At 35.5% G+C, this 16,145-nt stretch overlaps 3 non-coding genes and 10 pseudogenes across 3 annotated transcripts; all 13 read right to left on the bottom strand.

Moving 5' to 3' along the window:
- Positions 1-1,002: 1,002 nt before the first annotated feature.
- On the bottom strand, positions 1,003-1,121 carry LOC145650149 (5S ribosomal RNA; annotated as a pseudogene).
- A 1,451-nt stretch (positions 1,122-2,572) lies between these two features.
- On the bottom strand, positions 2,573-2,691 carry LOC145645498 (5S ribosomal RNA; annotated as a pseudogene).
- A 900-nt stretch (positions 2,692-3,591) lies between these two features.
- Positions 3,592-3,710, bottom strand: LOC145647140 (5S ribosomal RNA). The gene has a single exon (XR_014116284.1). It is a non-coding gene; the product is annotated as a 5S ribosomal RNA (ribosomal RNA).
- Positions 3,711-4,722: 1,012 nt separating this feature from the next.
- On the bottom strand, positions 4,723-4,841 carry LOC145643955 (5S ribosomal RNA; annotated as a pseudogene).
- Positions 4,842-5,853: 1,012 nt separating this feature from the next.
- LOC145645497 (5S ribosomal RNA) lies at positions 5,854-5,972 on the bottom strand (annotated as a pseudogene).
- Positions 5,973-6,872: 900 nt separating this feature from the next.
- On the bottom strand, positions 6,873-6,991 carry LOC145647127 (5S ribosomal RNA). The gene has a single exon (XR_014116280.1). It is a non-coding gene; the product is annotated as a 5S ribosomal RNA (ribosomal RNA).
- A 1,670-nt stretch (positions 6,992-8,661) lies between these two features.
- On the bottom strand, positions 8,662-8,780 carry LOC145645496 (5S ribosomal RNA; annotated as a pseudogene).
- A 793-nt stretch (positions 8,781-9,573) lies between these two features.
- On the bottom strand, positions 9,574-9,691 carry LOC145645450 (5S ribosomal RNA; annotated as a pseudogene).
- A 900-nt stretch (positions 9,692-10,591) lies between these two features.
- On the bottom strand, positions 10,592-10,710 carry LOC145647115 (5S ribosomal RNA). Its single transcript, XR_014116278.1, has one exon. It is a non-coding gene; the product is annotated as a 5S ribosomal RNA (ribosomal RNA).
- A 1,670-nt stretch (positions 10,711-12,380) lies between these two features.
- LOC145645494 (5S ribosomal RNA) lies at positions 12,381-12,499 on the bottom strand (annotated as a pseudogene).
- A 793-nt stretch (positions 12,500-13,292) lies between these two features.
- LOC145645449 (5S ribosomal RNA) lies at positions 13,293-13,410 on the bottom strand (annotated as a pseudogene).
- Positions 13,411-14,424: 1,014 nt separating this feature from the next.
- LOC145643879 (5S ribosomal RNA) lies at positions 14,425-14,543 on the bottom strand (annotated as a pseudogene).
- A 792-nt stretch (positions 14,544-15,335) lies between these two features.
- On the bottom strand, positions 15,336-15,454 carry LOC145644106 (5S ribosomal RNA; annotated as a pseudogene).
- Positions 15,455-16,145: the final 691 nt, after the last annotated feature.

The raw sequence follows: 16,145 nt of genomic DNA, 5'->3' as shown, positions 1-16,145 counted from the left end.
TTAGTCAAATTGCCTAATCATAGCAAATATGATGAAAGACCAATCTGACTATTTTTTTTATTAATCCCTGCACTTGACATTCTAGAATGTTATCTTGAAAGTAAATTAAATGATGCAATAAAAGCTTACAACATCTGGTATACGGAGGCACTAACAGACAGTTTTTTTATTAATCACTGCACTTCACATTCAAGCATGTCAGTTGGAGAGTAAATTAAAGTGATGCAATAAAAACTTACAGCATCTGCTATTCCCAGGTGCTAGCAGATATTTTGATTTAATTATTCACTGCACTTCAATAATGAACATGATAGCTTGAACATAAATTAAAGGTATGCAATAAAATCTTACAGCACCTGCTATTCCCTGGTACTAAAAGATTTCTATTTAATCTGTACACTTCACATACAAGCATGTCAGTTGGAGAGTAAATTAAAGTGATGCAATAAAAACTTACAGCATCTGCTATTCCCAGGTGCTAGCAGATAGTTTGATTTAATTATTCACTGCACTTCAATAATGAACATGATAGCTTGAACATAAATTAAAGGGATGCAATAAAATCTTACAGCACCTGCTATTCCCTGGTACTAAAAGATTTCTATTTAATCTGTACACTTCACATACAAGCATGTCAGTTGCAGATTAAATTAAAGTGATGCAACAAAAACTTACAGCATTTGCTATTCCCAGGTGCTAACAGATAGTTTTTTTTTAATTAATCACTGCACTTCACATCCTAGCATGTCATCTTGAAAGTAAATTAAAGTGATGCAAGAGAAGCTTACAGCATCTCGTAGTCCAAGGTGCTAACAGATAGTTTTTTGATGAATCACTGCACTTCACATTCAGGCATGTGAGTTGGAGAGTAAATGAAAGTGATGCAAAAAAAACTTACAGCATCTGCTATTCCCAGGTGCTAACAGATAGTTTTTTTTATTAATCACTGCACTTCACATTTGAGCATGTCAGCTTGAAAGTAAATTAAAGTGATGCAAGAAAAGCTTACAGCACCTGGTATTCCTAGGTAGGGTCCCACCTCAGTACTATCCAGGCCCAAAGTTGTTTCGCTTCCAAGGTCAGATGAGATTGGGCGTTCTCAAGCTGGTGTGGCCGTAAGCCTTAAACAATTACTCAAATTGCCTAATCATAGTAAATATGATCAAAGACCAATCTGACAATTTTTTTTATTAATCCCTGCACTTGACATTCTAGAATGTTATCTTGAAAGTAAAATAATGATGCAATAAAAGCTTACAACATCTGGTATACGGATGCAATACGAGACAATTTTTTTATTAATCACTGCACTTCACATTCAAGCATGTCAGTTGGAGAGTAAATTAAAGTGATGCAATAAAAACTTACAGCATCTGCTATTCCCAGGTGCTAACAGATAGTTTGATTTAATTATTCACTGCACTTCAAATTTGAACATGATAGCTTGAACATAAATTAAAGGGATGCAATAAAATCTTACAGCACCTGCTATTCCCTGGTACTAAAAGATTTCTATTTAATCTGTACACTTCACATACAAGCATGTCAGTTGCAGATTAAATTAAAGTGATGCAACAAAAACTTACAGCATCTGCTATTCCCAGGTGCTAACAGATAGCTTTTTTAATTAATCACTGCACTTCACATCCTAGCATGTCATCTTAAAAGTACATTAAAGTGATGCAAGAGAAGCTTACAGCATCTCGTAGTCCAAGCTGCTAACAGATAGTTTTTTGATGAATCACTGCACTTCACATTCAGGCATGTGAGTTGGAGAGTAAATGAAAGTGATGCAAAAAAAACTTACAGCATCTGCTATTGCCATGTGCTAACAGATAGTTTTTTTTTATTAATCACTGCACTTCACATTTGAGCATGTCAGCTTGAAAGTAAATTAAAGTGATGCAAGAGAAGCTTACAGCATCTCGTAGTCCAAGGTGCTAACAGACAGTTTTTTTATTAATCACTGCACTTCACATTCAAGCATGTCAGTTGGATAGTAAATTAAAGTAATGCAATAAAAACTTACAGCATCTGCTATTCCCAGGTGCTAACAGATAGTTTGATTTAATTCTTCACTGCACTTCAAATTTGAACATGATAGCTTGAAAATAAATTAAAGGGATGCAATAAAATCTCACAGCACCTGCTATTCCCTGGTACTAAAAGATTTCTATTTAATCTGTACACTTCACATACAAGCATGTCAGTTGCAGATTAAATTAAAGTGATGCAACAAAAACTTACAGCATCTGCTATTCCCAGGTGCTAACAGATCGTTTTTTTTAATTAATCACTGCACTTCACATCCTAGCATGTCATCTTAAAAGTAAATTAAAGTGATGCAAGAGAAGCTTACAGCATCTCGTAGTCCAAGGTGCTAACAGATAGTTTTTTGATGAATCACTGCACTTCACATTCAGGCATGTGAGTTGGAGAGTAAATGAAAGTGATGCAAAAAAAACTTACAGCATCTGCTATTCCCAGGTGCTAACAGATAGTTTTTTTATTAATCACTGCACTTCACATTTGAGCATGTCAGCTTGAAAGTAAATTAAAGTGATGCAAGAAAAGCTTACAGCACCTGGTATTCCTAGGTAGGGTCCCACCTCAGTACTATCCAGGCCCAAAGTTGTTCAGGTTCCAAGGTCAGATGAGATTGGGGGTTCTCAAGCTGGTGTGGCCATAAGCCTTAAACACTTACTCAAATTGCCTAATCATAGCAAATATGATCAAAGACCAATCTGACAATTTTTTTTATTAATCCCTGCACTTGACATTCTAGAATGTTATCTTGAAAGTAAATTAAATGATGCAATAAAAGCTTACAACATCTGGTATACGGAGGCACTAACAGACAGTTTTTTTATTAATCACTGCACTTCACATTCAAGCATGTCAGTTGGAGAGTAAATTAAAGTGATGCAATAAAAACTTACAGCATCTGCTATTCCCAGGTGCTAGCAGATATTTTGATTTAATTATTCACTGCACTTCAATAATGAACATGATAGCTTGAACATAAATTAAAGGTATGCAATAAAATCTTACAGCACCTGCTATTCCCTGGTACTAAAAGATTTCTATTTAATCTGTACACTTCACATACAAGCATGTCAGTTGCAGATTAAATTAAAGTGATGCAACAAAAACTTACAGCATCTGCTATTCCCAGGTGCTAACAGATAGTTTGATTTAATTATTCACTGTACTTCAAATTTGAACATGATAGCTTGAACATAAATTAAAGGGATGCAATAAAATCTTACAGCACCTGCTATTCCCTGGTACTAAAAGATTTCTATTTAATCTGTACACTTCACATACAAGCATGTCAGTTGCAGATTAAATTAAAGTGATGCAACAAAAACTTACAGCATTTGCTATTCCCAGGTGCTAACAGATAGTTTTTTTTAAATTAATCACTGCACTTCACATCCTAGCATGTCATCTTGAAAGTAAATTAAAGTGATGCAAGAGAAGCTTACAGCATCTCGTAGTCCAAGGTGCTAACAGATAGTTTTTTGATGAATCACTGCACTTCACATTCAGGCATGTGAGTTGGAGAGTAAATGAAAGTGATGCAAGAAAAGCTTACAGCACCTGGTATTCCTAGGTAGGGTCCCACCTCAGTACAATCCAGGCCCAAGCTTGCTTAGCTTCCAAGGTCAGATGAGATTGGGCGTTCTCAAGCTGGTGTGGCCGTAAGCCTTAAACACTTAGTCAAATTGCCTAATCATAGCAAATATGATGAAAGACCAATCTGACTATTTTTTTTATTAATCCCTGCACTTGACATTCTAGAATGTTATCTTGAAAGTAAATTAAATGATGCAATAAAAGCTTACAACATCTGGTATACGGAGGCACTAACAGACAGTTTTTTTATTAATCACTGCACTTCACATTCAAGCATGTCAGTTGGAGAGTAAATTAAAGTGATGCAATAAAAACTTACAGCATCTGCTATTCCCAGGTGCTAGCAGATATTTTGATTTAATTATTCACTGCACTTCAATAATGAACATGATAGCTTGAACATAAATTAAAGGTATGCAATAAAATCTTACAGCACCTGCTATTCCCTGGTACTAAAAGATTTCTATTTAATCTGTACACTTCACATACAAGCATGTCAGTTGGAGAGAAAATTAAAGTGATGCAATAAAAACTTACAGCATCTGCTATTCCCAGGTGCTAGCAGATAGTTTGATTTAATTATTCACTGCACTTCAATAATGAACATGATAGCTTGAACATAAATTAAAGGGATGCAATAAAATCTTACAGCACCTGCTATTCCCTGGTACTAAAAGATTTCTATTTAATCTGTACACTTCACATACAAGCATGTCAGTTGCAGATTAAATTAAAGTGATGCAACAAAAACTTACAGCATTTGCTATTCCCAGGTGCTAACAGATAGTTTTTTTTTTAATTAATCACTGCACTTCACATCCTAGCATGTCATCTTGAAAGTAAATTAAAGTGATGCAAGAGAAGCTTACAGCATCTCGTAGTCCAAGGTGCTAACAGATAGTTTTTTGATGAATCACTGCACTTCACATTCAGGCATGTGAGTTGGAGAGTAAATGAAAGTGATGCAAAAAAAACTTACAGCATCTGCTATTCCCAGGTGCTAACAGATAGTTTTTTTTATTAATCACTGCACTTCACATTTGAGCATGTCAGCTTGAAAGGAAATTAAAGTGATGCAAGAAAAGCTTACAGCACCTGGTATTCCTAGGTAGGGTCCCACCTCAGTACTATCCAGGCCCAAAGTTGTTTCGCTTCCAAGGTCAGATGAGATTGGGCTTTCTCAAGCTGGTGTGGCCGTAAGCCTTAAACAATTACTCAAATTGCCTAATCATAGTAAATATGATCAAAGACCAATCTGACAATTTTTTTTATTAATCCCTGCACTTGACATTCTAGAATGTTATCTTGAAAGTAAAATAATGATGCAATAAAAGCTTACAACATCTGGTATACGGATGCAATACGAGACAATTTTTTGATGAATCACTGCACTTCACATTCAAGCATGTCAGTTGGAGAGTAAATTAAAGTGATGCAATAAAAACTTACAGCATCTGCTATTGCCATGTGCTAACAGATAGTTTTTTTTTATTAATCACTGCACTTCACATTTGAGCATGTCAGCTTGAAAGTAAATTAAAGTGATGCAAGAGAAGCTTACAGCATCTCGTAGTCCAAGGTGCTAACAGACAGTTTTTTTATTAATCACTGCACTTCACATTCAAGCATGTCAGTTGGATAGTAAATTAAAGTAATGCAATAAAAACTTACAGCATCTGCTATTCCCAGGTGCTAACAGATAGTTTGATTTAATTATTCACTGCACTTCAAATTTGAACATGATAGCTTGAAAATAAATTAAAGGGATGCAATAAAATCTCACAGCACCTGCTATTCCCTGGTACTAAAAGATTTCTATTTAATCTGTACACTTCACATACAAGCATGTCAGTTGCAGATTAAATTAAAGTGATGCAACAAAAACTTACAGCATCTGCTATTCCCAGGTGCTAACAGATCGTTTTTTTTAATTAATCACTGCACTTCACATCCTAGCATGTCATCTTAAAAGTAAATTAAAGTGATGCAAGAGAAGCTTACAGCATCTCGTAGTCCAAGGTGCTAACAGATAGTTTTTTGATGAATCACTGCACTTCACATTCAGGCATGTGAGTTGGAGAGTAAATGAAAGTGATGCAAAAAAAACTTACAGCATCTGCTATTCCCAGGTGCTAACAGATAGTTTTTTTATTAATCACTGCACTTCACATTTGAGCATGTCAGCTTGAAAGTAAATTAAAGTGATGCAAGAAAAGCTTACAGCACCTGGTATTCCTAGGTAGGGTCCCACCTCAGTACTATCCAGGCCCAAAGTTGTTCAGGTTCCAAGGTCAGATGAGATTGGGGGTTCTCAAGCTGGTGTGGCCATAAGCCTTAAACACTTACTCAAATTGCCTAATCATAGCAAATATGATCAAAGACCAATCTGACAATTTTTTTTATTAATCCCTGCACTTGACATTCTAGAATGTTATCTTGAAAGTAAATTAAATGATGCAATAAAAGCTTACAACATCTGGTATACGGAGGCACTAACAGACAGTTTTTTTATTAATCACTGCACTTCACATTCAAGCATGTCAGTTGGAGAGTAAATTAAAGTGATGCAATAAAAACTTACAGCATCTGCTATTCCCAGGTGCTAGCAGATATTTTGATTTAATTATTCACTGCACTTCAATAATGAACATGATAGCTTGAACATAAATTAAAGGTATGCAATAAAATCTTACAGCACCTGCTATTCCCTGGTACTAAAAGATTTCTATTTAATCTGTACACTTCACATACAAGCATGTCAGTTGCAGATTAAATTAAAGTGATGCAACAAAAACTTACAGCATCTGCTATTCCCAGGTGCTAACAGATAGTTTGATTTAATTATTCACTGTACTTCAAATTTGAACATGATAGCTTGAACATAAATTAAAGGGATGCAATAAAATCTTACAGCACCTGCTATTCCCTGGTACTAAAAGATTTCTATTTAATCTGTACACTTCACATACAAGCATGTCAGTTGCAGATTAAATTAAAGTGATGCAACAAAAACTTACAGCATTTGCTATTCCCAGGTGCTAACAGATAGTTTTTTTTAAATTAATCACTGCACTTCACATCCTAGCATGTCATCTTGAAAGTAAATTAAAGTGATGCAAGAGAAGCTTACAGCATCTCGTAGTCCAAGGTGCTAACAGATAGTTTTTTGATGAATCACTGCACTTCACATTCAGGCATGTGAGTTGGAGAGTAAATGAAAGTGATGCAAGAAAAGCTTACAGCACCTGGTATTCCTAGGTAGGGTCCCACCTCAGTACAATCCAGGCCCAAGCTTGCTTAGCTTCCAAGGTCAGATGAGATTGGGCGTTCTCAAGCTGGTGTGGCCGTAAGCCTTAAACACTTAGTCAAATTGCCTAATCATAGCAAATATGATGAAAGACCAATCTGACTATTTTTTTTATTAATCCCTGCACTTGACATTCTAGAATGTTATCTTGAAAGTAAATTAAATGATGCAATAAAAGCTTACAACATCTGGTATACGGAGGCACTAACAGACAGTTTTTTTATTAATCACTGCACTTCACATTCAAGCATGTCAGTTGGAGAGTAAATTAAAGTGATGCAATAAAAACTTACAGCATCTGCTATTCCCAGGTGCTAGCAGATATTTTGATTTAATTATTCACTGCACTTCAATAATGAACATGATAGCTTGAACATAAATTAAAGGTATGCAATAAAATCTTACAGCACCTGCTATTCCCTGGTACTAAAAGATTTCTATTTAATCTGTACACTTCACATACAAGCATGTCAGTTGGAGAGTAAATTAAAGTGATGCAATAAAAACTTACAGCATCTGCTATTCCCAGGTGCTAACAGATAGTTTGATTTAATTATTCACTGCACTTCAAATTTGAACATGATAGCTTGAACATAAATTAAAGGGATGCAATAAAATCTTACAGCACCTGCTATTCCCTGGTACTAAAAGATTTCTATTTAATCTGTACACTTCACATACAAGCATGTCAGTTGCAGATTAAATTAAAGTGATGCAACAAAAACTTACAGCATCTGCTATTCCCAGGTGCTAACAGATAGCTTTTTTAATTAATCACTGCACTTCACATCCTAGCATGTCATCTTAAAAGTACATTAAAGTGATGCAAGAGAAGCTTACAGCATCTCGTAGTCCAAGCTGCTAACAGATAGTTTTTTGATGAATCACTGCACTTCACATTCAGGCATGTGAGTTGGAGAGTAAATGAAAGTGATGCAAAAAAAACTTACAGCATCTGCTATTGCCATGTGCTAACAGATAGTTTTTTTTTATTAATCACTGCACTTCACATTTGAGCATGTCAGCTTGAAAGTAAATTAAAGTGATGCAAGAGAAGCTTACAGCATCTCGTAGTCCAAGGTGCTAACAGACAGTTTTTTTATTAATCACTGCACTTCACATTCAAGCATGTCAGTTGGAGAGTAAATTAAAGTAATGCAATAAAAACTTACAGCATCTGCTATTCCCAGGTGCTAACAGATAGTTTGATTTAATTATTCACTGCACTTCAAATTTGAACATGATAGCTTGAAAATAAATTAAAGGGATGCAATAAAATCTCACAGCACCTGCTATTCCCTGGTACTAAAAGATTTCTATTTAATCTGTACACTTCACATACAAGCATGTCAGTTGCAGATTAAATTAAAGTGATGCAACAAAAACTTACAGCATCTGCTATTCCCAGGTGCTAACAGATCGTTTTTTTTAATTAATCACTGCACTTCACATCCTAGCATGTCATCTTAAAAGTAAATTAAAGTGATGCAAGAGAAGCTTACAGCATCTCGTAGTCCAAGGTGCTAACAGATAGTTTTTTGATGAATCACTGCACTTCACATTCAGGCATGTGAGTTGGAGAGTAAATGAAAGTGATGCAAAAAAAACTTACAGCATCTGCTATTCCCAGGTGCTAACAGATAGTTTTTTTATTAATCACTGCACTTCACATTTGAGCATGTCAGCTTGAAAGTAAATTAAAGTGATGCAAGAAAAGCTTACAGCACCTGGTATTCCTAGGTAGGGTCCCACCTCAGTACTATCCAGGCCCAAAGTTGTTCAGGTTCCAAGGTCAGATGAGATTGGGGGTTCTCAAGCTGGTGTGGCCATAAGCCTTAAACACTTACTCAAATTGCCTAATCATAGCAAATATGATCAAAGACCAATCTGACAATTTTTTTTATTAATCCCTGCACTTGACATTCTAGAATGTTATCTTGAAAGTAAATTAAATGATGCAATAAAAGCTTACAACATCTGGTATACGGAGGCACTAAAAGACAGTTTTTTTATTAATCACTGCACTTCACATTCAAGCATGTCAGTTGGAGAGTAAATTAAAGTGATGCAATAAAAACTTACAGCATCTGCTATTCCCAGGTGCTAGCAGATAGTTTGATTTAATTATTCACTGCACTTCAATAATGAACATGATAGCTTGAACATAAATTAAAGTGATGCAATAAAATCTTACAGCACCTGCTATTCCCTGGTACTAAAAGATTTCTATTTAATCTGTACACTTCACATACAAGCATGTCAGTTGCAGATTAAATTAAAGTGATGCAACAAAAACTTACAGCATTTGCTATTCCCAGGTGCTAACAGATAGTTTTTTTTTAATTAATCACTGCACTTCACATCCTAGCATGTCATCTTGAAAGTAAATTAAAGTGATGCAAGAGAAGCTTACAGCATCTCGTAGTCCAAGGTGCTAACAGATAGTTTTTTGATGAATCACTGCACTTCACATTCAGGCATGTGAGTTGGAGAGTAAATGAAAGTGATGCAAAAAAAACTTACAGCATCTGCTATTCCCAGGTGCTAACAGATAGTTTTTTTTATTAATCACTGCACTTCACATTTGAGCATGTCAGCTTGAAAGTAAATTAAAGTGATGCAAGAAAAGCTTACAGCACCTGGTATTCCTAGATAGGGTCCCACCTCAGTACTATCCAGGCCCAAACTTGTTTCCTTCCAAGGTCAGATGAGACTGGTCGTTCTCAAGCTGGTGTGGCCGTAAGCCTTAAACACTTACTCTAATTGCCTAATCATAGCAAATATGATCAAAGACCAATCTGACAATTTTTTTTATTAATCCCTGCACTTGACATTCTAGAATGTTATCTTGAAAGTAAATTAAATGATGCAATAAAAGCTTACAACATCTGGTATACGGAGGCACTAACAGACAGTTTTTTTATTAATCACTGCACTTCACATTCAAGCATGTCAGTTGGAGAGTAAATTAAAGTGATGCAATAAAAACTTACAGCATCTGCTATTCCCAGGTGCTAGCAGATATTTTGATTTAATTATTCACTGCACTTCAATAATGAACATGATAGCTTGAACATAAATTAAAGGTATGCAATAAAATCTTACAGCACCTGCTATTCCCTGGTACTAAAAGATTTCTATTTAATCTGTACACTTCACATACAAGCATGTCAGTTGCAGATTAAATTAAAGTGATGCAACAAAAACTTACAGCATCTGCTATTCCCAGGTGCTAACAGATAGTTTGATTTAATTATTCACTGTACTTCAAATTTGAACATGATAGCTTGAACATAAATTAAAGGGATGCAATAAAATCTTACAGCACCTGCTATTCCCTGGTACTAAAAGATTTCTATTTAATCTGTACACTTCACATACAAGCATGTCAGTTGCAGATTAAATTAAAGTGATGCAACAAAAACTTACAGCATTTGCTATTCCCAGGTGCTAACAGATAGTTTTTTTTAAATTAATCACTGCACTTCACATCCTAGCATGTCATCTTGAAAGTAAATTAAAGTGATGCAAGAGAAGCTTACAGCATCTCGTAGTCCAAGGTGCTAACAGATAGTTTTTTGATGAATCACTGCACTTCACATTCAGGCATGTGAGTTGGAGAGTAAATGAAAGTGATGCAAGAAAAGCTTACAGCACCTGGTATTCCTAGGTAGGGTCCCACCTCAGTACAATCCAGGCCCAAGCTTGCTTAGCTTCCAAGGTCAGATGAGATTGGGCGTTCTCAAGCTGGTGTGGCCGTAAGCCTTAAACACTTAGTCAAATTGCCTAATCATAGCAAATATGATGAAAGACCAATCTGACTATTTTTTTTATTAATCCCTGCACTTGACATTCTAGAATGTTATCTTGAAAGTAAATTAAATGATGCAATAAAAGCTTACAACATCTGGTATACGGAGGCACTAACAGACAGTTTTTTTATTAATCACTGCACTTCACATTCAAGCATGTCAGTTGGAGAGTAAATTAAAGTGATGCAATAAAAACTTACAGCATCTGCTATTCCCAGGTGCTAGCAGATATTTTGATTTAATTATTCACTGCACTTCAATAATGAACATGATAGCTTGAACATAAATTAAAGGTATGCAATAAAATCTTACAGCACCTGCTATTCCCTGGTACTAAAAGATTTCTATTTAATCTGTACACTTCACATACAAGCATGTCAGTTGGAGAGTAAATTAAAGTGATGCAATAAAAACTTACAGCATCTGCTATTCCCAGGTGCTAACAGATAGTTTGATTTAATTATTCACTGCACTTCAAATTTGAACATGATAGCTTGAACATAAATTAAAGGGATGCAATAAAATCTTACAGCACCTGCTATTCCCTGGTACTAAAAGATTTCTATTTAATCTGTACACTTCACATACAAGCATGTCAGTTGCAGATTAAATTAAAGTGATGCAACAAAAACTTACAGCATCTGCTATTCCCAGGTGCTAACAGATAGCTTTTTTAATTAATCACTGCACTTCACATCCTAGCATGTCATCTTAAAAGTACATTAAAGTGATGCAAGAGAAGCTTACAGCATCTCGTAGTCCAAGCTGCTAACAGATAGTTTTTTGATGAATCACTGCACTTCACATTCAGGCATGTGAGTTGGAGAGTAAATGAAAGTGATGCAAAAAAAACTTACAGCATCTGCTATTGCCATGTGCTAACAGATAGTTTTTTTTTATTAATCACTGCACTTCACATTTGAGCATGTCAGCTTGAAAGTAAATTAAAGTGATGCAAGAGAAGCTTACAGCATCTCGTAGTCCAAGGTGCTAACAGACAGTTTTTTTATTAATCACTGCACTTCACATTCAAGCATGTCAGTTGGAGAGTAAATTAAAGTAATGCAATAAAAACTTACAGCATCTGCTATTCCCAGGTGCTAACAGATAGTTTGATTTAATTATTCACTGCACTTCAAATTTGAACATGATAGCTTGAAAATAAATTAAAGGGATGCAATAAAATCTCACAGCACCTGCTATTCCCTGGTACTAAAAGATTTCTATTTAATCTGTACACTTCACATACAAGCATGTCAGTTGCAGATTAAATTAAAGTGATGCAACAAAAACTTACAGCATCTGCTATTCCCAGGTGCTAACAGATCGTTTTTTTTAATTAATCACTGCACTTCACATCCTAGCATGTCATCTTAAAAGTAAATTAAAGTGATGCAAGAGAAGCTTACAGCATCTCGTAGTCCAAGGTGCTAACAGATAGTTTTTTGATGAATCACTGCACTTCACATTCAGGCATGTGAGTTGGAGAGTAAATGAAAGTGATGCAAAAAAAACTTACAGCATCTGCTATTCCCAGGTGCTAACAGATAGTTTTTTTATTAATCACTGCACTTCACATTTGAGCATGTCAGCTTGAAAGTAAATTAAAGTGATGCAAGAAAAGCTTACAGCACCTGGTATTCCTAGGTAGGGTCCCACCTCAGTACTATCCAGGCCCAAAGTTGTTCAGGTTCCAAGGTCAGATGAGATTGGGGGTTCTCAAGCTGGTGTGGCCATAAGCCTTAAACACTTACTCAAATTGCCTAATCATAGCAAATATGATCAAAGACCAATCTGACAATTTTTTTTATTAATCCCTGCACTTGACATTCTAGAATGTTATCTTGAAAGTAAATTAAATGATGCAATAAAAGCTTACAACATCTGGTATACGGAGGCACTAAAAGACAGTTTTTTTATTAATCACTGCACTTCACATTCAAGCATGTCAGTTGGAGAGTAAATTAAAGTGATGCAATAAAAACTTACAGCATCTGCTATTCCCAGGTGCTAGCAGATAGTTTGATTTAATTATTCACTGCACTTCAATAATGAACATGATAGCTTGAACATAAATTAAAGTGATGCAATAAAATCTTACAGCACCTGCTATTCCCTGGTACTAAAAGATTTCTATTTAATCTGTACACTTCACATACAAGCATGTCAGTTGCAGATTAAATTAAAGTGATGCAACAAAAACTTACAGCATTTGCTATTCCCAGGTGCTAACAGATAGTTTTTTTTTAATTAATCACTGCACTTCACATCCTAGCATGTCATCTTGAAAGTAAATTAAAGTGATGCAAGAGAAGCTTACAGCATCTCGTAGTCCAAGGTGCTAACAGATAGTTTTTTGATGAATCACTGCACTTCACATTCAGGCATGTGAGTTGGAGAGTAAATGAAAGTGATGCAAAAAAAACTTACAGCATCTGCTATTCCCAGGTGCTAACAGATAGTTTTTTTTATTAATCACTGCACTTCACATTTGAGCATGTCAGCTTGAAAGTAAATTAAAGTGATGCAAGAAAAGCTTACAGCACCTGGTATTCCTAGATAGGGTCCCACCTCAGTACTATCCAGGCCCAAACTTGTTTCCTTCCAAGGTCAGATGAGACTGGTCGTTCTCAAGCTGGTGTGGCCGTAAGCCTTAAACACTTACTCTAATTGCCTAATCATAGCAAATATGATCAAAGACCAATCTGACAATTTTTTTTATTAATCCCTGCACTTGACATTCTAGAATGTTATCTTGAAAGTAAATTAAATGATGCAATAAAAGCTTACAACATCTGGTATACGGAGGCACTAACAGACAGTTTTTTTATTAATCACTGCACTTCACATTCAAGCATGTCAGTTGGAGAGTAAATTAAAGTAATGCAATAAAAACTTACAGCATCTGCTATTCCCAGGTGCTAACAGATAGTTTGATTTAATTATTCACTGCACTTCAAATTTGAACTTGATAGCTTGAAAATAAAATAAAGGGATGCAATAAAATCTTACAGCACCTGCTATTCCCTGGTACTAAAAGATTTCTATTTAATCTGTACACTTCACATACAAGCATGTCAGTTGCAGATTAAATTAAAGTGATGCAACAAAAACTTACAGCATCTGCTATTCCCAGGTGCTAACAGATAGTTTTTTTTAATTAATCACTACACTTCACATCCTAGCATGTCATCTTAAAAGTAAATTAAAGTGATGCAAGAGAAGCTTACAGCATCTCGTAGTCAAAGCTGCTAACAGATAGTTTTTTGATGAATCACTGCACTTCACATTCAGGCATGTGAGTTGGAGAGTAAATGAAAGTGATGCAAAAAAAACTTACAGCATCTGCTATTCCCAGGTGCTAACAGATAGTTTTTTTTTAATTAATCACTGCACTTCACATCCTAGCATGTCATCTTAAAAGTAAATTAAAGTGATGCAAGAGAAGCTTACAGCATCTCGTAGTCCAAGGTGCTAACAGATAGTTTTTTGATGAATCACTGCACTTCACATTCAGGCATGTGAGTTGGAGAGTAAATGAAAGTGATGCAAAAAAAACTTACAGCATCTGCTATTCCCAGGTGCTAACAGATAGTTTTTTTATTAATCACTGCACTTCACATTTGAGCATGTCAGCTTGAAAGGAAATTAAAGTGATGCAAGAAAAGCTTACAGCACCTGGTATTCCTAGGTAGGGTCCCACCTCAGTACTATCCAGGCCCAAAGTTGTTCAGCTTCCAAGGTCAGATGAGATTGGGGGTTCTCAAGCTGGTGTGGCCGTAAGCCTTAAACACTTACTCAAATTGCCTAATCATAGCAAATATGATCAAAGACCAATCTGACAAGTTTTTTTATTAATCCCTGCACTTGACATTCTAGAATGTTATCTTGAAAGTAAATTAAATGATGCAATAAAAGCTTACAACATCTGGTATACGGAGGCACTAACATACAGTTTTTTTATTAATCACTGCACTTCACATTCAAGCATGTCAGTTGGAGAGTAAATTAAAGTAATGCAATAAAAACTTACAGCATCTGCTATTCCCAGGTGCTAACAGATAGTTTGATTTAATTATTCACTGCACTTCAAATTTGAACATGATAGCTTGAAAATAAATTAAAGGGATGCAATAAAATCTTACAGCACCTGCTATTCCCTGGTACTAAAAGATTTCTATTTAATCTGTACACTTCACATACAAGCATGTCAGTTGCAGATTAAATTAAAGTGATGCAACAAAAACTTACAGCATCTGCTATTCCCAGGTGCTAACAGATAGTTTTTTTTTATTAATCACTGCACTTCACATTTGAGCATGTCAGCTTGAAAGTAAATTAAAGTGATGCAAGAGAAGCTTACAGCATCTCGCAGTCCAAGGTGCTAACAGATAGTTTTTTGATGAATCACTGCACTTCACATTCAGGCATGTGAGTTGGAGAGTAAATGAAAGTGATGCAAAAAAAACTTACAGCATCTGCTATTCCCAGGTGCTAACAGATAGTTTTTTTTATTAATCACTGCACTTCACATTTGAGCATGTCAGCTTGAAAGTAAATTAAAGTGATGCAAGAAAAGCTTACAGCACCTGGTATTCCTAGATAGGGTCCCACCTCAGTACTATCCAGGCCCAAACCTGTTTCGCTTCCAAGGTCAGATGAGACTGGTCGTTCTCAAGCTGGTGTGGCCGTAAGCCTTAAACACTTACTCTAATTGCCTAATCATAGCAAATATGATCAAAGACCAATCTGACAATTTTTTTTATTAATCCCTGCACTTGACATTCTAGAATGTTATCTTGAAAGTAAATTAAATGATGCAATAAAAGCTTACAACATCTGGTATACGGAGGCACTAACAGACAGTTTTTTTATTAATCACTGCACTTCACATTCAAGCATGTCAGTTGGAGAGTAAATTAAAGTGATGCAATAAAAACTTACAGCATCTGCTATTCCCAGGTGCTAGCAGATAGTTTGATTTAATTATTCACTGCACTTCAATAATGAACATGATAGCTTGAAAATAAATTAAAGGGATGCAATAAAATCTTACAGCACCTGCTATTCCCTGGTACTAAAAGATTTCTATTTAATCTGTACACTTCACATACAAGCATGTCAGTTGCAGATTAAATTAAAGTGATGCAACAAAAACTTACAGCATCTGCTATTCCCAGGTGCTAACAGATAGTTTTTTTTAATTAATCACTGCACTTCACATCCTAGCATGTCATCTTAAAAGTAAATTAAAGTGATGCAAGAGAAGCTTACAGCATCTCGTAGTCCAAGGTGCTAACAGATAGTTTTTTGATGAATCACTGCACTTCACATTCAGGCATGTGAGTTGGAGAGTAAATGAAAGTGATGCAAAAAAAACTTACAGC

The sequence above is a fragment of the Electrophorus electricus genome, chromosome 13, assembly GCF_041902795.1.
Source record: "Electrophorus electricus isolate QZ-2024a chromosome 13, ASM4190279v1, whole genome shotgun sequence".
Lineage (NCBI taxonomy): Eukaryota > Metazoa > Chordata > Actinopteri > Gymnotiformes > Gymnotidae > Electrophorus > Electrophorus electricus.
The sequence above is the reverse complement of the archived record's forward strand: the minus strand, read 5'-3'. Positions and strand labels throughout refer to the sequence as shown.